The sequence below is a fragment of the Typopeltis vanoorti genome, chromosome 19, assembly GCF_054136105.1.
Source record: "Typopeltis vanoorti isolate ZY-2024b chromosome 19, IOZ_Tvanoo_1.0, whole genome shotgun sequence".
Classification (NCBI taxonomy): domain Eukaryota; kingdom Metazoa; phylum Arthropoda; class Arachnida; order Uropygi; family Thelyphonidae; genus Typopeltis; species Typopeltis vanoorti.
Genome location: NC_143567.1, coordinates 106,420,903 through 106,443,894, shown reverse-complemented (window position 1 = coordinate 106,443,894; position 22,992 = coordinate 106,420,903). Strand labels below are relative to the sequence as shown.

At 35.1% G+C, this 22,992-nt stretch overlaps 1 protein-coding gene across 1 annotated transcript in view; it reads right to left on the bottom strand.

Moving 5' to 3' along the window:
• The window catches only part of ppk25 (DEG/ENaC-family ion channel pickpocket 25), a 100,003-nt gene extending 78,497 nt beyond the window's left edge, over positions 1-21,506 (bottom strand). The window contains exon 1 of the mRNA XM_090409395.1: positions 21,482-21,506. The gene's annotated coding sequence lies outside the window, so the exon portion shown is untranslated. The remainder of the gene's footprint in view (positions 1-21,481) is intronic.
• Positions 21,507-22,992: the final 1,486 nt, after the last annotated feature.

The window sequence follows — 22,992 nt, the reverse complement described above, 5'->3', positions numbered from 1 at the left end:
GGTCAGTCCCAAGGGGGTGGAAAGAGGGGAAAATAGTTCCACTGCACAAAGGTGGTTCCAAGGCTGCTGTTGAAAATTACCGGCCAATCAGCATAACAGGAATCATTATCAAGGTCTTAGAGAAAATAGTCAAGAGGAAAATACAAGAGTGGATAGAAGAAAATGGGATACTGTATCGGGGACAGCATGGTTTTGTGAAGGGTAGGTCATGCCTCAGTAACTTGCTCACGTATTATAACACAGTGACGGCTGAACTGGATAAGGGTAATGGGTTTACAGTGATTCTGCTGGACCTTGCTAAGGCCTTTGACAGGATACCACATGGAATTCTAATCAGTAAATTGCAGCATATGGGAATGGACATAGGGTTGGTGAGATGGATAGGAGGGTGGTTGACGGAGAGATATCAGAGAGTGGTTTACTCAGGAGTAGAGTCCACAAGACGGCCTGTGACTAGTGGTGTACCACAAGGATCTGTTCTTGGACCACTGCTGTTTAATTTGTTCATAAATGATATAGGAAAGGATCTGAGAGGAACAGTTCATTTGTTTGCGGATGATGCGAAGTTGGGTAGGGCAATAGTGAATGCAGATGACGTCAAAATTTTGCAGGATGATTTGGATAGATTGGAGGTCTGGGCTAGGGAGAATGGATGTCAATTTAATGTGGCAAAATGTAAGGTTATGCATTTTGGGGTGAAAAGATGGGAGGCAGTTTACTGCATTGGTGGAACCGTGCTCCAGGAAATTGATGAGGCACGAGATTTAGGAGTGTTGGTGGATAAGGAATTGAAATTTAGGGGACACATTGCAAAAGTGGCCAAATCAGCTCATCAAATCACTTGGTTGCTGAAGAATACGTTGACAAGCAGAGACAAGCAGGTTATTGTTCCTCTGTATCGAGCCTTGATAAGACCTCATCTCGACTACTGTGCTCAGATTTGGTCACCTAGGTTTCTTCTTGATGGGGAGGAGGTGGAGAGGATCCAGAGGCGAGTGACCAAGATGATAGCAGGTCTGTGGAATGAACCGTATGAGAACAGGTTGAGGATTTGTGGGTTGCAAAAATTGGTTGATAGGCGGAGGAGGGGAGATATGATTGAGACATTCAAATTACTGAAGGGTTTCTATAAAATTAATTCAGAAGATATTTTTGAGAACAGGGCTGGTTGTGGGAGGACTAGGGGACATCCATGGAAACTGGGCAAAAGTGTGGTTAGTAAAGGTGTTAGAGCTGGGTTCTTTACTTTTAGAGTAGTGAATGAGTGGAATGCGCTCCCTGAGTCTGTGGTGGATGCTGTGACAGTGAATGAGTTTAAGGCGAGGTATGATAGATACTGTATGAATGTCAAATAGTTGTGATGAATATGATTTGGGGCCTCCCTCGATGAGTCTAATGACTCCCTGGAGTTGCCCGTAATAATAATAATAATAATAATAATAATAATAATATTCTCCAAGCCGAGAGCTATCTACTCATACTAGTCGTGTACGCGTAAGTGTAGTGATAAGTGTTTTATGACAGTTTTCTTCTCCAGCTGTACGAGTTCGTATATATCTTCAATTTGGACGCCATAATTCCTTCTCGGACACCTGCACCCCTCACCTGAGGCTATAGCCGGCGAAGGATTAACCGCCATGGCAACTGCACATTCATGTACTACCAAGGATTTAGCAAATCAAAGACCCCTACGACCTCGGACCCGGAAGGAAGAGCAAAGTTCACCGGAGCTATGTACATGGAAAACAGGTCAGTCAATTCAAAATCTTATGCTAATGTTGTATCTAATGGAAATATCCTATCGTCCCCCAAAACAGTGATCTCACACACGAACGCCTCATCAGCCAGCAATAAACCGATTAACGCAAAAATAACTACCACTGTTACGAACGTCATTTCCCGAGAAAATGGGATTGTTATTTTCGCCACCAAAGAAAACATCCCATTAGAAGATTATCTGACGGCGATCGCCAAAATTGTGCCCGCAAAAAACATTACTGACGCTTCCCGCGTAAGAGAAACGGATCTGTGTCCATTCTGTGACGTTTCAGGCACCTTGGAACACACATATCTGACCTGCCCTGCAAAGAAAGTGATAATCACCTATGCCCTGAATACCGCCTCTAGCACCTGTAACTACACACACAGCCAAGAAAACTACTGGAATTTAGTCCACACAGAAGAAAACAGACACAGAACATGCAATTTCATCTTCATCTGCGCTAAGGCCGTCATCTACAGCTTTTACCTAAAACAGACAAGAAGTAACCAGCACCCATCCATCACTGAAACTGCACAAACCCTCATGCACATCCTCCGTCGGAAACTAAAAAGCAGACTTCTATTGGAACTTGAGCACTTCAAAGAAACAAGAACTGTCGCGAAATTCCTAAAGGAGTGGAATCCAACTGGTACCCTCTTCTGGATTGACGACGACAATGTGCTTCATCTGAATGATAACTCAGACTGAAACTGAACTGTTAATTTTGAATATTCATTTATTGCATTCTCTATTGTACACCCGAAAGGAAAATGTTTGCTTTCCCTGTAAATTTATACTTATAATGTGTAAATAGACATTGTTGCATATCATGTAATGTTTATTTTAACAAGTTAAATAAAAAATAAATAAAAAATAAAAAATATCTATCTATCTATCTATCTATATATTCTGTATATATATATATATATATATATATATATTCATGAGCATTGACTCAGTTACTTTGATACATTTTGAAAGATATTTAATGAATAAAAAACCGAGAATTAATTAAAAGCTTTAATGATAAATGTTAAAGATACCTAGCTATTCTAAACCTGGTTTTATTCCATTTCCCAAGTAAGCAAATAGACAAATAAGTCAAGTTTGCGCTTGCACCTATTGGAAGTCTAGCTGACCCTCAAAGTAGTGCAAGACCAAGGCAACTCTTGGTAAAAGTAGAATAAGCTCTGATCATTAATCTTAATATTTATCCTTAATGCAAAGCACATCTCCTGTAGGAGATGTATGATGTTTTGAATTAAAGGCAAGGGGCCACTACCTAGACCGGTTTCGACCTTTATTGAGGTCTCATCAGTGGGAGCCAGGCTAGAAATACCAAGATTTAGTAATACAGAGCTTATAAGTATTTTACTAGAACAAGTTACCATAAGATGTTTTAAGCTTATTAAATAAAAATCTCAGGAAAAGATATAAATGTAGAAACTATTTTACCTTGGATATATTAAATGTTAAAGATACCAAGTTACCAGGAGGTGTTTTGACCTTATTAAATAAAATATTCAGGATGAGAAATAGATGTAGAAAATATTTTCCTTGGGTATAATAAATGTTAAAGATACCTAAAATGTTTAAGCTATTTTAAGTTTGGTTTTACTCCATTTCACATGCAATGTGTAAGCATCAGGTCCGGTTACTTAAAATTTCAAGATAATATATACAAACAAAACCATGGACTGGCTATGGGTAATCCTTTACCTCCTGTTCTTGCAAATATTTACTTAGAAGATTTTGAAACCAAGGCTATCTCTTCCTTTATTTTAACACCTAAAATTTGGAAACGTTATGTGGATGATGTCTTCATTGTTTGGAGCCATGGACATGAATCCTTTATGGTTTTCCTTGAACATCTCAATAGCCGACATCAAAGTATTAAGTGTACTGCTGAGCTTGAAACCGATAATTCCTTGCTTTCTTGATGTCAAACTGACACGCTCTTCTGGTAAACTGAAATTATCGATATATAGAAAGCCCACACATACCAACAGATATCTGCACAGTCAGTCCCATCATTTCCCTCCTCATAAGCTTGGAATAATTTCCACCTTGGGATATAGAGCCCGTTCTCTTCTTGATGACCTAAATGAACTGCTTACAGAAATAAACCATCTGAAACCTTCTTTCGAAGTTAATGGATATTCCAAGAAAATCATTGACTAATTCCTTCTTATTCATCCTAGACATCACTCAGAAGAAACAAATAGATTCGAAGGCAATATATCTATTCCTTACATACGTACTGTACTGTTTCACATAAATTAGCAAAAGTTCTAAGAAAATGCAATATCAGAACCTTGTTCACTCCACGTTCAAAGATCCGTTCCTCAATTAGCCACCCAAACCCTTATCACCATCAACTCAAATACCCTGGTGTATATAAAATAGTATTTGATTGCGATATTCCTTATTTTGGGCAGACAGACAAATCTGTCGAAATGCGTATGGAAGAACACATGAGAGACATTACTTACAAGACACAGCGAGAGAGTGCATTATCAAGTCATATCCTTTTCTCGGCTAATACTAATGATGATAACCAAAGTCGCAAAGTCTGCTGGGAAAAATCTACTAACATCTTCCGTTACAGTGACGAAATATAGAGAAAAATTGTGGAATCTAGTCATTCAGCTGTAATCATGTACTGGCGTTCACGTGATGCAGCAAGCACGCACTCTCCCAACAATGCAGCAAACGAAAGAACAGCTTCAAATACAACTACAACGTTTTCATGCTAATTATGTATAAAGACTGTCTGTGTCGTTCATAGTCTTTCAACCCTTAATGTTTAGTGTTTTTTCTTTTATGTGTTTATATTAAAACCTTTTTACTTAAATCTCGGTTCTAGTCATTCAATTTTTTCATAAAACTATATACATATATATATATATATATATATATATATATAATTATATCAGAGAAAAAGACGTAAAAGAACACTCAACACCTATCTCCAGTTATACTAAAACTATTAAATAAAATGTTCAGAAGTCTGAAACACTAAAGACTGCATTAATCTTCCCCATACATAAACATGGAAAAAAGAAACATTATAAGTAATTACAGAACCATCGCCACATTGTCCGTATTCAACCCATTTATGGAATGATTTGTGTATTGCAAATTCTTCACACACGTGGGTGATCAGAAATGTTCTCGGCCTCCACCATAGATAAACATAGAATAGCATTACTCGTTTTTAATGACCTAAAAAAGCGTTTCGCCCACTAACAGACAAAAATGTTGTTGAACAAACTAACACTTATCGGAATCGGAGATCACCTATTGCAGTGGTCCAAGCATACATAAAATATCAAAAGCACATCACACGTATAGGATCAGCGCACAACAAAGAGATGCAGGTAACTCCCAGTCTGTTCAACATATACACACCCGATATTAGTCATCTTTCCCTAAAAAGTAATATCTTCTAATACGCACATAACATGGCCATATTATCCACACACAACAACAGAAAACGCTTCCAGAAATATGCAACACGGCATCGATCAAATGACTAACTGGCACATAAAATCACATTGAAAAAAGAAAGATAATGATATTCGAACTCCCCCCCCCCACAATCCCTACTTCTGAGAAACAATTACCTCACTATCCGACATCCAACCTCCTATACACAAAGCGCTGATCCTAAACCATAACCATCACACAGGTCAAAATAACACGTTATTTTGGACTTCACTTCGATGTTGATCAAAGTTAGAATAGCCATACAAACTACCTACACAACAAACTCAGGATAATAGCAAGCAAACTATATCAACTAAAATACATTGCTCCGACCCACATACAAATACTACTCTATAAAGCAATACGTTAATACATTTTAAGATATGCTATTACATTATGCGCATTCTGCACAGATTACAGACATAATAGACTACAGTTGTTGCAAAATAAAATGTAAAACTGATATTCTGGGAAAAACCCACTTATGCAGGTAGCATGGACAGAACACAAAATATTTAAGGCGCAACGCTTATGCCCTACATACTGATGTTAAAACATTATTTCAGGCCAGCCTATAGAGTAACCAGAACAACATATCAGATAACAAGACCACAGCCAACAAAATACATAACATATAAGTGTAATAATTACTACAGGAAAGTTAACTTAAATTTATTCGTTCGTAACATGATCTGCAAATAACATTCGACGACAGAAACCCAGGGACCTTCAGAGAGTTGAAACAGGCGTTATTTAAATATTATAGCGAGACTAAAATTAGAGGGAAATTCCTCTCTCTCTCTCTCTCTCTCTCTCTCTCACACACACACACACACACACACACACACACACACACACACACACACACACACACACACACACACACACACACACACACACACACACACACACACACACACACACCATAATTCGGAATGTCTTGATGCGTCGCTGAAATGGAAGCCTGAACGAATATATTTTTTCATTTAGTTTACGCATGGTATTTTGGGTGCGTGTTTCTTGTTCGTAGTATGTCCTTAGAGCTCTTTTCAGGCTATTGTAGTTTTTAAGATTTCTGTATTCAAAAGGTAATTTGTTTATCATGTCTGGGATGTAGAAGTTTCGTGTCGCTTTTCTTTAGTGATTATTGGATTTATATGTGATATACTTAGTTGTCTGAGGTCTTGTTATACGGTATTTATTTCTGACTGTTCTGTAGTTGGCGTCGAAATAATGTTTTAGCAAAGCTGCATAGTGACATAAATGATTTGCTCTGAGTACTTTGTGTTCTGACATTGCAGTGTATATAAAGTCGTTATTGTCTCTTTGTTCCCAAAAGATCAGTTTTATCATTTTGTACTGTAACGAAATTAATCTATTTAATTTGTAGGGTTCACAGAAAGCATATGTTGTTACATATATCTTAGTATATTTTGGCATAGTGCTTTGTATATTACTGTTTTTAGGCGTGTGGGAACATGTCTTTCAACCTGTAGAGTTTGCCAGTTATTGTTCGGAGAGTGTTGTGTAGATGGTTTATGTGGCTATTCCAGTTCATATCGGCATCGAAGTAAATTCCAAACTATCGTATTGTTTCAACCTGAGTGATTGTAGTGGTTTTGCTGTTCTGTGTATTTTTATGTACGTGGATGTTAGATGGTTATATATTTGTTTTCCACTGGTCGAGTCAGTGGATTTCTGAATATCATTAATTTTGTCTTTTCTGAGTTTAGGTGTATGGAGTATTTCGTGAGCCAGCCTATGATCAGATTTATGTCACGTTTCATATTTGTTTTGGCTATGCTGGCGTTATTATGGATGGATAATATTGCTGTATCCTCTGCGTATTGGTAATAATAATAATAATAATAATAATAATAATAATAATAATAATAATAATAATAATAATAATAATAATAATAATATATACGAAATACAAAGTAATAAAACATTAATATGATTAAAAATGTTTGGAAATAATGAATTTTCTTTGAATTGCAATATGTACTATTAATTATCGTATATAACTGTGAATTATATATTATAACTTATCATTGTAATGATCATTAATTATAGTAATACATGGATGATTATACCAATTTTACGTTATGCAAATTTTATGGATTTTATTCGAACTTTTTTCTCAATCACAATCAGTAAAATTGTAGTATTGTTGCCTAAATTGTTGGTATAATGTCAGTACAATTTTCTAGATTTTTCGTTATAATATGAGTATAATTATTATATAATTATTCTAATGTTGTATAAGTTTTTACGATAACTGGATGTTTAAATTTAAGAATAATCAGTGCTAGACTATCACTCTGTTTTTGCATTCTGTGAAAGTGTTATGCATTTCTTAAAGAGGAGAATAGACAAGAGATAAACGTAACTCCAAAAAACTACTATAATTACAAAAAATTAGATTTCACAAAAATAATCGTTATCAAGGTGCTACTGTTTATAAAAGCTGTTGCATGTGAGGTATTCCTTCGACTAACTCGCCGAAGCTATGTAGCAAATTATGGCTAGCAGTGCTCTGCCACTGGCGAGACCAGAGCTATGGCTACAATTCTAAGAATCGAAGCGTTAAAACCTCAAGTTGTGCCTATGAGCTTGTTTATGCAATCATTTCTGCAATACTCATAATGAAGACTTACAACACCAATATAGAAATTAAGACAGAAAGAAGAGTTAAATTTTTAATTAGCTAGAGATTCACGAAGCGAGTTAAATGTGTGCGTAAGTCAAAGTCCTTAACATGTATGCGTACTAGAGTGGACTGAAAAGTTCTAGGCCTAACAATTAATAAAATAGAATTTAGAATTTCAAAATAATTTTTATTTTTTCAACGTAATCTCCATTAAGAATAAGATATTTATTCAAGCGATACCCCAGCGCCAATATCCAGTCCCTGTAGTGGTTCTCGGTAAAATCTGCAAAATACCCCTCTGTAGGTGAAATCACCTCTTCGAAGAAAAACGCTGACCAGCGAGTAAGAGTTTTAGTTTGGGAAGAGATAGAAGTCAGAGGTTCTAATTGTTGTTAACGCAATATTTAGACTAGGACTCATCTCCTTTGCAGTAAGATCTTCTCTATGAATCATTCAATGTGTCCAAATACATTGTGGGGATTTTTTCCCCTCACAAACTCTTGGAAACGTTTAAACCTTCCAGACATAACACGAGCACCATCAGTAAAAATTCCAACACAATTTTTTACTGTATGTATGCCTTTAATACAAAATTGTGCAAAGTTTTGAACAATTCAGGTGCTGTGGCTCTTCTTTCTATCGGTTTACTAAACAATAACTTTTCAACTTTGGATGATCCATCGCAAATTCGAACATAAGCAATTGAATGAAAATCCCTGTTGCTATCTGTTGCCTCTTCGATCTGAATTGAGAATAATAATTCACAAAAGCTTCGACAAACGTTGTTGCTGCATATCTTCAGATATACCACCAATTCGCCGAGCAACAGCAACATTCAATAGAAATATGCACTGCAGTTGTTTAGTAAAACTTTCTCCAAGCGTAGTTGCCACAATATCAATCGCAGTTGGCAGAATTTGGTCTCTTCTGATAGTGTGGGGCTTTTTGCATGTAGCTGTTTTATATACAACTTTGTAAGAAGCTAGTAAAGCGTTCTCATTTAGGGTACTGCATTTTAATGCTAGACTTTTTCTTTTCAAATCATTTCAAATCGTTTGGCATCAAAGACTACGCCAGATTTGTTAACATACTCCTTATGAAGTGTTTCCAAATGTCTTTTAAGTTTATTCGGTTTCGTGATATCAGGGGCCAAAATTTTCGAACAAATAATACACAGTGATCTTTCGTCATTTACTTCCGTAATTGAAAACCGAAATCTAAATATTTTGCTGCACACGTTCTTGATTTTACTTTCGTCGTCGTCCGGTAACATCCTCTGGCAAGAGGGTTGCAGCAGATGAGCGTCACTTCTCCATTTCTCTCTGTCTGTCGCTTCCGTCATTCTAAAACCAGTCCATTCCACGATGTCATTGAACCACTCTCTAGTTGTTCTTCCATGTCTTCTCTTCCCCTCAACTTTCCCTTGTAATATAGTTCTTGTCAGGTGTCCCGAAGAACCACTCAGAAGATGTCCTGCAAATCTGATCTTTCTTCGCATAATATTCTTGAGCGGTGTTCTTTCCATCCCAAATCTTCTTAAAATTTCTTGATTTGATATCCCCTCTCTATAGGTAATCTTTTCCATCTTTCTAAAACACCACAAATACAATGCATTAAAATTTTTCCATTTCTTTCTTTCTCAGTGTTGAATGCCTCACTTCCATAAATTGCAATACTCCAAACTGTTGCTTTATCTATTCCAAGTCTAACACTAATTTTAATATTCTTGTTTATTAAAATTTTCTTCATTTTCATAAATACCTATTTAGCTTTGCCTATTTTGTTTCTAATGTCCAACTCTAAAGTTCCTTTCTCTGAGATCCAGCTACCTAAATACTGAAATCTTTCCACTTCTTCGAAAATCTTTCCTCCACATTTTATCTTTACATTATCTCATATTTGTATGCCCATTATCATTATATTGGTTTTCTTTGTGTTAATCCTTAGTCCGTATTCTTTACATGAGAGTTTTCAATTCTTTGAACAATTTGTTTTAATCCATTTTCACTTTCTGCCATCACCACTACATCATCCGCATACCTTAAGTTATTGATGATTCTTCCGTTTATTTTTATTCCTTCTTCTACATCCTCAAGTGCCTCTCTAAGTATTTGTTCATTATAAAGGTTAAACAATAATGGAGATAATTTGCATCCTTGTCTAACGTCTCTCTCCACCGGGAATTCTTCTGTTTCTCTCCATTTAAACATACTGACGATGTTTGTGACCAATATAATCTCTTTAAAATTTCCAAGTCATAAGAGTCAATATTAATATTTTCTAGAATGTCAAAAAGCCTCTTATGTTTCACTGTATGAAATGCCTTTTCAAAATCTAGAAATCCCCAAAACAACTATCCAGCATGGTTTTAGTGTTTTCTCCCCAATAATTCTTAGACAATTTATAGCATCTCTAGTTCTTCTGTTGGTTCAGAATCCAAACTGTTCCTCATTCATTTCTTTTTCTATTTTATTCCTAATTCTCTCTAAAATTATATACGTCAGAATATTTGCTGTGTGATTTTACTTCTGAGTGATATTTTGTGAACCCGAATTTGTTGACGTTGACTCTCCACAGTTGGCAGATTCCCGCTTAAGTGCAATTAAAATTTATTCATTTTTCTAAACTAGAAAAGATTGTTTTTATACCGTGTATCAAGTTCGTAGGTGTTTTTATACAGCATTATATTATAGCCCGAATAGGAGTAAAATAACGCCGACCATCGACGTCTCACTCTTGGTCAGTGTTGCAGTGTTACTGCGGTCTTGCATTTCAAGCATTAGTTTTACTCGCTAAAATGAAATCGCTAATGTTTCCGAAAGGCCGATTCGATTGAACGGTCTGTGCAGTGATGCAATTTTCGAAAGATTTGATGACGTGTTTAAATACTTATGAATATTTAAAAAATATAATTAATTCCAAGTTTTGTTTTTTGTTTTGCAAACTTTTATGGGATTTATTCGGTGTTTGAACGCAAGAATTGCTAGGATGAAGGGAGAAGGTGATGGACACCACAAAAACGAATATTAAAAAATTGGGCACACATGAAAGAAGGTTGAGAAACACTGGTCTACACATTTTCGAAGTTTCAAATGTTTGACTTTGGAAGAATAATCGATTTTAATATTTTCGATAGTCGAGACGTAAGCTACGAAAAAGATAAAATCATGCAGGAAAAAAAAGGAGATAAAAACTTCCCAATTTATTCTCATCTTATAGACTATTCATTGTTGAAATGTAGCTCAACATATTTTTGAGAAAATAAACTGAGCGATAAAATCTGCATTTTGTTGAAATCTAAATGAATAATTAGAGAAATTGTCTTTAATGATCAACTTGTTGAGCAACGCATTGATACTTACACAGTTTGGAATTTCGGTCCGAATCGCATCGTCATTTCAAACGTCATGTGAGGAAAATAGCGTGACATCGGAACGTGTCTTGTGTCATTCTTCACCTGATATACAAGAATAGAACTTCGTAATTTTCTTAAGCAAATATGTTTTTGTTACTAAAACATGGACACAGGAAAAATGTCAAATTTCATCTATTTCATTCTTGAAAACGGAGTTCACTTTAATATTTAATGTTCATCTATAATTTTTTGAAAAAAAAAAAAAAATATATATATATATATATTTTAATGTTTATTATTATTATTTTAATTATTATTTTTTGATTCACATAATTGATATACAGTCAAAAGAAGATACCATATAAACAAAAATTTGACTGGGTATGCAGAAAAATTGATTCTACCCAAGAATCTAAGAATAGTCGTTAGGTAGCGTCGAAAGATATGGACTGTTCCAAGTAATGGTGTTTTTTGAAGGTCATACCGAGTCATATTTATAGCAATTGAACATCACTTCATTGATGTTTAATTGCTATAAATAATAGATAGCTTCTTTGAAGTTGCACGAAATGCACAGATAACTATTGAGATGATTTTGGTGTGTTTAAGCCACAGTTGGCCAACTTCGATTGCCAGATCTCGATATTTAGTAATTTTTTCCAGTTCTTTGTTGTTAATGTTATTATCACTGGATACTGCGATATCAATAAACCAAACTTGTCGATGTTCGATAATTGTGATGTCAGGTTTATTGTGTTCCAAATGCCGATCAGTTTGTATTCTAAAATTCCAGAGAATTTTTGATGTTTCGTTTTCCAATACAGTCTCTATTTTATGCTGCCACCAGTTATCAGAATAGGAAAGTCATATTTTTTGCATACATGCCAATGAACTATTTTCGCCACTTGATCATGGCGGTATTTATAGTCGGTTTGAGCTATTTTTGCTGCAGGCACTGATTAGATGTTCTACAGTCTCAACTTTCTGATCGCATAATCTGCATTTGCTGTTATTATCGATGCTGAAAATTTTCGTTTTTATTCCATTAGTTTGTAATGCCTGTTCTTGAGCTGATCTTCTGTTTCATTTTTAATGTATACGTGTTGTAGCCATTGCCATGTCTTATTCACCTCAATTTTGTGCTCAGTATCTCGAAGAAATTGGCCATGCAAAGAATTATTTTACCAGCGCACATATCGGTTATTTTGCAGTTCCTTTTTGTAGTCGAATCTGTTTCCTGTTGCATTTAGAAGGCCCTCTTGTGTAATTGCTTGAAGCATTGGCTCAGAGCTATTGTCGATATAAATTTATTAACCAATTTCTTTTCCTTCCACAATCTGTCTCACTTGCAGCAGACCCAGTCACCTATTTTCCTCGGTAGGTACAACCTGTCACATCACTTCGTGGATGTAACGCGCGATGCATAGCCATTTTTCTAGTTTTGCGGTCCAGTTTGTTCAAGTCTTCTTTTGTCCAATCTATTATGCCAGCTGTGTATCGAATCACTGGTATAGCGCAAGAATTCATTGCTCTAATTCTGTTTAATGCATTTAGTTTTGTTTTCAGAATATTTGTAACTCTTTTGATATATTCTGATTCTGCATGTTGTTTCGAGTGGAGAATATCATTGGCTTCTAATATTCCTAGGTATATTTAGTGTTCTTCGGCTGAAATTTCTTTTATATATTTCTCTTGATAAAACTTAAAACTGCTAGTGTCATTAATTTTTCCTCGATTAATAGATAAAATTGCGCATTTATCTAAACCAAATTCCATTTTGATGTTCTTACTGAAAATAAGAAATGTGTTCAATAAAGAATCTATTTGCTGGGCCGATTTTCCATTTAACTTTAACTCATCCATATCCAACAGATTGGATATTTTAATATTACATTTAGGAATTTCATAACCAAGTTTTGTTTTGTTCAGAAACATCGACAAATGTATCAAAGAAATGTTGAAGAGCAATGGTGAGGAGGAATCACCTTAGACAATTACTCGTTTAATGCTATTATATCTAAATCGTTCATTATTCTCGATTAATGTTGTTTTCCATGATTTCATAGTAGCAGTCAGAAACGAACATATGTTTTTGCTAATTGAACATATTTGTGGTGAGTTTAGGATCCAGGAGTGTGACAGGAAATCGAATGCTTTCTTGTAGTCTACCATGGCATGTTTAAGATCGTTTTTCGTCTTTTTGAGTTACAATTATAGTAATATTTTATTATATATATAATAATATATAATAGTTATCATATATTTATATAAATATATATATAAATATTTATTAATATTTAAATTAAGGGGATATTTAATCCCACATAATTTTAAAGCCAAATTAGAAACTGTAAGATAGAAATCAAAGAGTCATGCCGAATATAGCGAACTATAAAGTTTGGCGAGTCCAATCGTAACAAATAACTGGTAGTACAATACTGGGCAACTCACACTAAATGTGGATAAAGTTACCATCGCTGTTCTTAGTATTTTCCCCTAATGTAAAACACATCCGCTAGGAGATGTATGTTGTTTTACATTAAGGGAGGGAAGACACTATTCAGACGGTTTCAAACTTTATTGAGGTCTCATCAGTGAGTAGGTGGACCAAATAACTACCAAGATTGTAGTGAAATGATGTGGGATTAAATATCCCCTTAATTTAAATAACTTTTACATAGCTGTAGTGAAGCCGTTTGGCTCTTTATTTCATTTATTTAATAATATTGGATAATATTATTAAAATTGGATAATAATAAGATGGATATAATCACTCTATATTGCATACTTTTGTTACAGTTATTACATACATTACTTACATTTGTTTACATATTATACTTACATTACATACATTTGTTTACATATAATACATACATTACATACTTTGGTTTACATGATGTGTACATTACATGAACTTGGTTACATATGATACATCTTGGATGAACACTAATTTCTCTGCTTTCATTCTCGAAGCTTATATGTAAGCTTATCTGAGGATGACACACACACACACACACACACACACACACACACACACACACACACACACACACACACACACACACACACACACACACACACACACACACACACACACACACACACACACACACACACACACACACACACACACACACACACACACACACACACACACACACACACACACACACACACACACACACACACACACACACACACACACACACACACACACACACACACACACACACACACACACACACACAATAACTTGGAATGTATTGATGCGCTGGAAGCCTGAACGGATATATTTTGTTTCATTAAGTTTGCATGGTATTTTGGGTGCGTGTTTCTTGTTCGTAGTATGTCTTTTGTCTTGTTTTTTTACTATGTCTTGTTCTTCTATGAACAAGACATAGTATGTCTTGTTCATAGTATGTGTGTGTGTGTGTGTGTGTGTGTTCATAGTATGTCTTTAGAGCTCTTTTCAGGCTATTGTAGTTGGTATGGTTTCTGTATTAAAAAGGTAATTTGTTGATCATGTCTGGGATGTAGACATTTCGCGTGGCCTTTTTTAAATAAATTATCGGGGCACTTTAGCCGTAATCGATCGCAAGCACTATATTTCGATGCTCCCATATTTTAAGTTTCTTGTGAATTGAAATTTAAAGTACAGCAGTGAATTCCGTTCTTCAAGACAAACATATTGATGTAAAAACTGTAAGTATCTGTTAAGTAATAAGTAAAATATAAGTATTCAAAGTTTGAAGTATACGTTGGTCAACTACGCGAGAAGAGATTAGAAATTACAGCAAGATCGTCAAACAAGAAATATGAAGTGCTACAAATGCCAAGAAGATTTAACGGGGGAAGAAAACCACGTAACATGTGGGAACTGCCAGAGAAACATGCCTTTTCTATGTTCAGGATTGTCTGAGTCTTCTTGGTAGAGAAAATCAAACTAGAATCGTGACGAGTGGAAGTGTCCCCATTGCAGAGACAACAAAGGAATGTCGCCTTCGATCGAAGGCGGAAAACAGCACATGCAGAAAACAACCGCAGGCAGTAAACAGCTATCAACAACAGAGGGAATTAAAAACAAAGAAAACAACAACGGAAACCCAGGTGAGCCAACTTTAAATGCATTACTTGAAAATAGATTACAGAACTTAAGAGACCGTTTAATCGATTTTGTTGGAGAACTATTTAAAAAACATACCGTACAAATTACAGAAAAATTCAACCAATATGAGGAATTTACTAAATTTAATAATAACTCGGTAGAAGGTGTATTACAGACTGTTACAGAGGTTAAAAACTGCATTAAACAGCTAACGGAAAGACAGCATAATTTAATTAAAGAGACAACGGAACTACGGCAAGAACTAAACTCTTTAAAGCAACGGTACGAGCTCTCAAACCAACAGCAGCACAAAAATGATCTCCTCATAAATGTTCTCCGAGAAATAGCTACGGAACTTCTAAGAGGCACCGTAATACAACTAAGCCAAAAAATTGGCTCTCCCATTGAATCAAGAGATATCCAGTCAGTGCATCGGTTACTACAAAAAAGGAAAAGAGAAAATAATACCCGTCCTTCTCCCGTCATAGTGCGACTTACCAACAGCCCAACAAAAACTACACTCATAGAAACTAGCAGGATTAAAAAAAACAGTAGTCAAGGATCTGAAAGGAGACCACGACAATACCCCAATATACTTGTCCGAATACCTAACGCCATATTATCAGAAAATATTCTACCAAGCAAGGAAAGTAAAAACAGAAAACAATTACTAGTTTCTATGGATATGAGACAGCACAATATTCCTTAGAAAGACACAAGACGCAAAACCAATCGAAATAAAATCCGTAGACGACCTCAACAGGCTGCCACATTGAAAGGAATATTGACAACTCGTAAAGAAGGAACAGCACACCAACCAACATGAATGCAGACCATCAAGCAGAGGTAATCACCCCGGAACATGATAACTGCCACATTCTGAAATCAATAACATACCAAATGATACTTGAACAACTGACAATCCCCAAAAAAGGACTATCTATTCTCCACATCAACATCAGAAGCAATCAAAAATACTGGCTGACCCTGCAAGCTTATCTGAAAGAAGATATAGACGAAATAGACATTTTAACACTAACTGACGTATCCACAACAAACGAAGAGGCATCCACCTCTGAAATGCCACACTTCCAGCAACACAAACACTACAGACAAACAAAACAAGGCGGTGGTATAATAATATTTACTAAACATAAACTAGAAGTAAAAGAAATAAATTATAAATTAGAATACGCAGAAAACATATTCATCGAAATTAAAAACATCAAAAAGAAAACTCCCTGATATTAAACGCAATATACAGACAACCCAACTTAAGCACCACAAAATTCCTAGAAGAACTAAACAGATGGCTTTCAGTTACGGAAGTAGGCACCTCAGAATGCTTGAAAATAATGGGAGAAATTAATATAAACATTAGTAACATAAATAACAACACAGAACAATACCTACACCTATTATCGGCATATAACATAACCCCATCCATACAGTCGTATACACGAGAAGAGATAGTCGGAAACGCAACAACCTCATCCTGCATTGATCGTATAAATATAAGGGCCCCTCCAAACAGCCACACAGCAGCCGTAATAACATGCAAACTGGCACACCGTTATTTCACAGCATTACAGTTATACACTGAACCAATACCCACAAAAATCACTGACACTACAAAACAATATTATAGCATTCTAAATGAAACAATAATAAACGATTAACCCAAAAAAAGAGACCATGCAGATGGCATTTTTAGACTCTGCTGAAGCTGCATATATAATAATCTTAAACTAACATTTAATGAAATATATAACAAAGCATTAACAAAAATAAAAATACGCCCCCAAACGAAACAAAATCCATGGATAACAGACAACATACTAATAGACATACAAAGATAAGACGCCCTATGGAAAAAACAACTTAACAAGTCGCCGAACAATATCGCTTTAAAAGCTGAATACAAAAGAAAACGGAATCTCCTAACAACACAGATTAGAACGGCAAAAATAAACTATTACAGCAACAAATTAACAACAGCACAGAATGACATAGAGTAAACCTGGCACCTGATTAATGAAATGCTGGACAACATATACAGAACCACTGCCTCAGAAACCATAAAACACAGCTTTGCCTTCGACCCCAAATCACTCAAACATTTGGCAAACAACCTTAATCAGCAATTCGTGAACTCTGTCCAAAAGCTACAAGAAACAACCTTTCCTCACACAAACGAACATTCTGCACTAGGTCCACGAGCAACCCAGTCTAACAAACATTATAAGTAATTACGGACCCATCGCCACACTGTCTGTAATCAACCAAATCATGGAGCGCATCGTGCATCAGAAACTCTCCACATACGTTGAAAAATTTCAAATCATACCCAAAACACAATAAGGCTTTCAAAAAAATAAAGGAACAGCACCACTCCTGGAAGATTTCATAGATCTAATAAAAGCTGCATTGGATAAAAACAGAATAACATGACATCAATCAAATCACTAACTGGTTAACCGAAAACGGCACATATATAAACCCTGGAAAAACAAAGGTAATGGTATTCATAAACCACCAAACCCTGCCCATAGAAACTAAATATCCCACTATCCAACATTCATCCTCCTATACACTGAGCACAAAACCTAAAATCACAACCATCACACAGGTGAAAACAAAACGCTATCTCGGACTTCACTTCGATTCTGATCAAAGATGGAATAGCCATACAAACTACCTACATGCGAAGCTTAGGATAATAGCAGGCAAACTATACAAATTAAAAGACATTGCCACAACCCACACAAAAATACTAATCTATCAAGCATTATGTGAAAACATTTTAAGATATGCAATCACATCATGCGCATTCTGCGCAGACTACAGACTTAACAGGCTACAATGGTTGCATGATAAAATGGTAAAACTGATATTCTGGGAACAACCCACTCTTATGCAGGAAGCACGGACAAAACACAGAATATTTAAGGTGAAACACTTATGCCACTACAAAATCATGTTAAAACGTTAGTACAGTCCAACATATAGAGTAGCCAGAACAACATATCAAATAACAAGACCACAGTCAACAAACTACATAACATATAACTACAACAATCAATACGGCAAAGCCAACCGAGACTTATACGTACCTGACATGATAAACAAACTGCCGTTCGACAACAGAAACCTATGAACATACAGAGAGCTGAAATAGGCACTGTATAAATATTATAGCGAGAATGAAAATTAGAGCAATTCCTGTTTCTCTCTCTCCCCCACACACACGTACACACACACACAAACCTATTACAATCTCTCTCTAATAAACCATCACTACAAGAACACACCATGTCTAAATCCAACCCTATTTGCACAAAAAAAAGAAGAAAAAAAGTTAAACTGCAATAGCAGTTGAAGTCTTCCAAGCACGTACCAACAAACAGTAAAATCAACACCTGGCTTGTGACCAGTATAGGAAAATAACCATGAAACCACCACCATCTATCATCTATTATATTCCTTAGAGAAGCTCTGCTAAGATTCGAAGAAGAAATTTATTATCTTGCAAGTACTGTTAATCACAATTGTAATGTGTTATAAATATTATATATATCGTTATTACAGCATCTATGTATGCAATTTATCTGACACATAAAAAAAATAAATTATTATTATTATTATTATGTATATTCTATATTGAAAGATTCTGTATAATCTTTATTGTAAATAAAAATTATACAGAAAAAAGTATATAAGATTACAGAGAATTTTTGAATTATTATTACATAATATAAAGGCAAAAAAGTATTTTTAAAAATTTTAATTGAAATCCAATGTAGAAAATGTAGTACTTTGTGCTGAATTCTCTAAAATTATAATAAAATTATATAAGAAGATCTCAACACAACAAAAATGAATGTGAACCATCATATAGATGTAATTACACCAGAATACATCAGTAATTGTACTTTGTGATTGTAATTGTAAGTAAAGTAATTGTAAAACAACTATATACCTGCCAAGTTCCGATTTCAAGTTCCTCAAGGTGCCATATTATCATCTACTCTATTCAACATATATATTAACGGTGTTCATAACATTTCCATAAGAACTCAAATATTTCAATACGCAGATGACACTGCACCACTAGCAATCCACACAGACATCAACACAGCTCTCTGCAAAGCACAACAAGATCTAAACGAAATCACAACATACTTCTACCAAAACGCAATTTTAATCAACGGCCCCAAAACACAGTTGTTGATAATACACAACGCAAGAATCATACCCCCCGCATTGCTATCGATATTTTTCACACATACCGTTGCATTAACAACAAAAACTCCTGCCAATGTTCTGAAATCAAACCTGTAACACACGCAAAATACCTTGGTCTCTATACAGATTACCACTTAAAATGAACAAACCATATAGAATATCTACACACCAAACCCAGAATCATCGCAGCAAAATTCTTCTATGTTAAAGACAAAGTTAAAAAAAAAGGTCTACCAAAAATTCTTTATAATCTTCATTGGCAATATTAGAAGAACATGTGTTGTAAATACATAATATAAAAGCAAAAGAGTATTATTAAAAATGTTAATTGAAATCCAAGGTAAGAATTGCAGCACTTAGTGCTGAATTCTGTAAAATCATAAGGTGCATTGTCACACAAGATGTTTATTGTACGTATAAATATTTTAACAATCAATAAATTATAAATTATATTTAAAAAAAAGTTTGAATTACTCTCATCTACAAAATACTATAGATTTGTTGTGCATTAATGCTCTTGGTAGAGCAAGAGTTAGAAAATCCGGAAACATTCTTTTAAAGAGCAAGTATGGGAGTTTCTCCTGTCAACCCAGGGGACCTTAAGGAGGTTAGTAGGGTCACATCCGAATATGAAATTCATCTAACGCTAAACGGTAAATGACAACAAGACCTATTGCATGAGAGTGGTTCGAAATATACTCGCAAATCAAGCCAACAAACTGAAGAAAATTTCCTCTTGTTGAGGAGCATTTTCCCGATTGCCATTTGAATTATGAATCAGGGGTAACTAACACTGACTAAGACTGAGAGATACATTTAAGAATATTGCAATTCAAGAAACCCAACTAAGGCTATTGCAACGGTGTATTAAGTCCATTCATTGTATATTATATTCTAGTGAATGTATACGATAGTGGTGAAATCACACTCAATTTAAAGAGTATACATATATTTCCAATTGGACACGTCAGATAGTGAAATCAGCAATCCCAAGTGGAACTGGAATCCATCCACCCACCCCCAAAAAACAAAGATTCGTCCGATCTTTTAATGTCATGAAAGTCTGTGTTTAACCCTCTAATTATTTTAGAATTATTGAATCTTGTGTATATTTTTCCAGAGGTGTATCATACACCTATGATACACCTATGGGTGTATCATACATGGATCACCAAGCCGCTCGTGGATCTAATGAGGCCAGAATCCATACTGTTAACTAGTGTTTCGATTAGGTTTTGAAAGAACCGACTCTTCAGTACTTCCATTAATTTAGAGGCGACATACGATTGCTAGAGATATGATGAGTAGTTTGACACAGGTTTCTTTATTCAATGGACTGAACATGCGCTTGTTTCCATGTTAATTGGTAACTGCTAAATTTCTTGTAGTATCATAGACGTTTTTACAGCCGACCTTTGAAGTTCGGTGATATCAAGAGAACTAGTCTTTTTAAAATCAATATTCATGAGTTATGTGGCATCTTTCAGGCAAATATTCACGAGACACTGTATAACTTCTGTAGTTTCTGGTTCAATAGAAGATGGTTTACTTTGTTCGTATAAACTGGAGCCTCAAAGAAAATAGATGGGTATTATCGAAGCCAGAGAAGGTGAACTACGACGGTTCTAGATTTATACTTGGAAAAATCTGCTGTTTTCTGTAAAACCTCTGTGGTAGAAATTGGGCATATTTTGAGAAGACTTAATTCTCAATTAACTTTAACCACCTGTCTTAATCTCCCAAATTAAACTAAAAAATAATACTAATAAAAGAAAAATTTATTTTAAGCAGAGAGCGATGGTTTCGTTTAAAAATAAAGTTATACTAGAAAAATACGGAAAAATAATCGGTGAGAGAGTAAGCAATATTTACCTTAAAGTTCTTCGGAATGGTACCTTTTCTGCAATAATGCGGATAAAATGCACAAAACCGGGTGGGATTCTCGGGAGTGTAGCATTCTTCCGGATTCTCATCACAGAATCTACTTCTCAGTATTCTGTTTAAGAACAATAGTAGAAAATGAAAATAAGAGTATCGAATTACCACAGTAAGAGGAAAATCATTGCTCAAGTTAATTCTAACAGCGGTCTTAAATTAAACGTTCTATTGACAAAAGATCTCGCAAAATACTCTCATAATGACTTTCGTTATGAGAAGTATTGATTCAAGTTATTTGTAAAACGAACCATCGTGGAGATACTTAGATTGATTTCTCATTTAATGGAGAATAAGTAGATTTAGTCTCTATAGATGTCCCGTGATATCGTTGAGAGAGAGTTGCAGGTTCAATTCTTTTAATACTCATTAACATCACCCGCAGCATTGCCTGCATTCTAACATTGATAAATGTTCAAGAACTTAGAAGTTATGTGAGAAAACTTGCGAGAAATGTTTATGTACCAGAAATGTAAATAAAGCATAAAGTGTAATATCGAGTATCAGTTTACGGTTCAAATAATCCCTGACCAAACTGGAAAAGCAATAAAAGAAACAAACACTTACGGGTTAGTGTTGCAGATCGTCACAGCAGGAAACTCAAAGTCCTCTTCTGCTGTCTGAATATCCATTACTGTTGGATAGGTCCAGTAAAAGCTGAGAAATTGGACTGTTTGATAAAAGAAACCAGCAATACATACAATTAAAATCACACATTTTAAGCATTTTCGTACGGGATTTTTAACCTCAACTATTTGTGGGACTCCCACAATCTGAGATCGAGAAAGCAACTTCCTGCTATAAAGTGCAGTGGATTCAACTTTTCTATTCACGGGCATTTTCAACGTAAACTGCTCTGGTTTATTATATTCTGAAAGCTTTAAGAGAAATGTATTGCGTTGGTTTTTTAAGGATTATCGATCGAATGATGATTACAATAACAAGCATGGTTGCTAGAGCAACCTTGACAAATACTTCCTCAGTTACAATAATCGAATGAAACGTACTTTGACATTCTTCATGCCTAAAAATGTGTATTAATTTTAGTATGTTATATTATATGTGAAGTTTGGGATGATAAGAGCATCGAATGTAATAAACGTACTTCATGTGACTAAGCAAAAAAGAAAAGAGATATTGCAAAGAAAAATCTTAAGATAAGTGTTTGGAAGTCAGGATGTAATGTTCAGAGTACGAACTAGTAATCGAAGTAAGTCGATATTAATCAGTTCAACTTTGATTATCTTGATCAGATATGAAAAAGGCTTGGATGTGACTCATTTATTTGGATTTGCCAAATAACGGATTGAAACATGACCTAACACATACAGACAGTTCTCTGCTTGCATGAAGTTTACGTGAAGCATTCAGAACAGCAATTTGTGTTTTTGTAATTACTAAAGGTTTCTGATGGGAATCATTAGGTGAATTGGATGTTTATTTCTTTC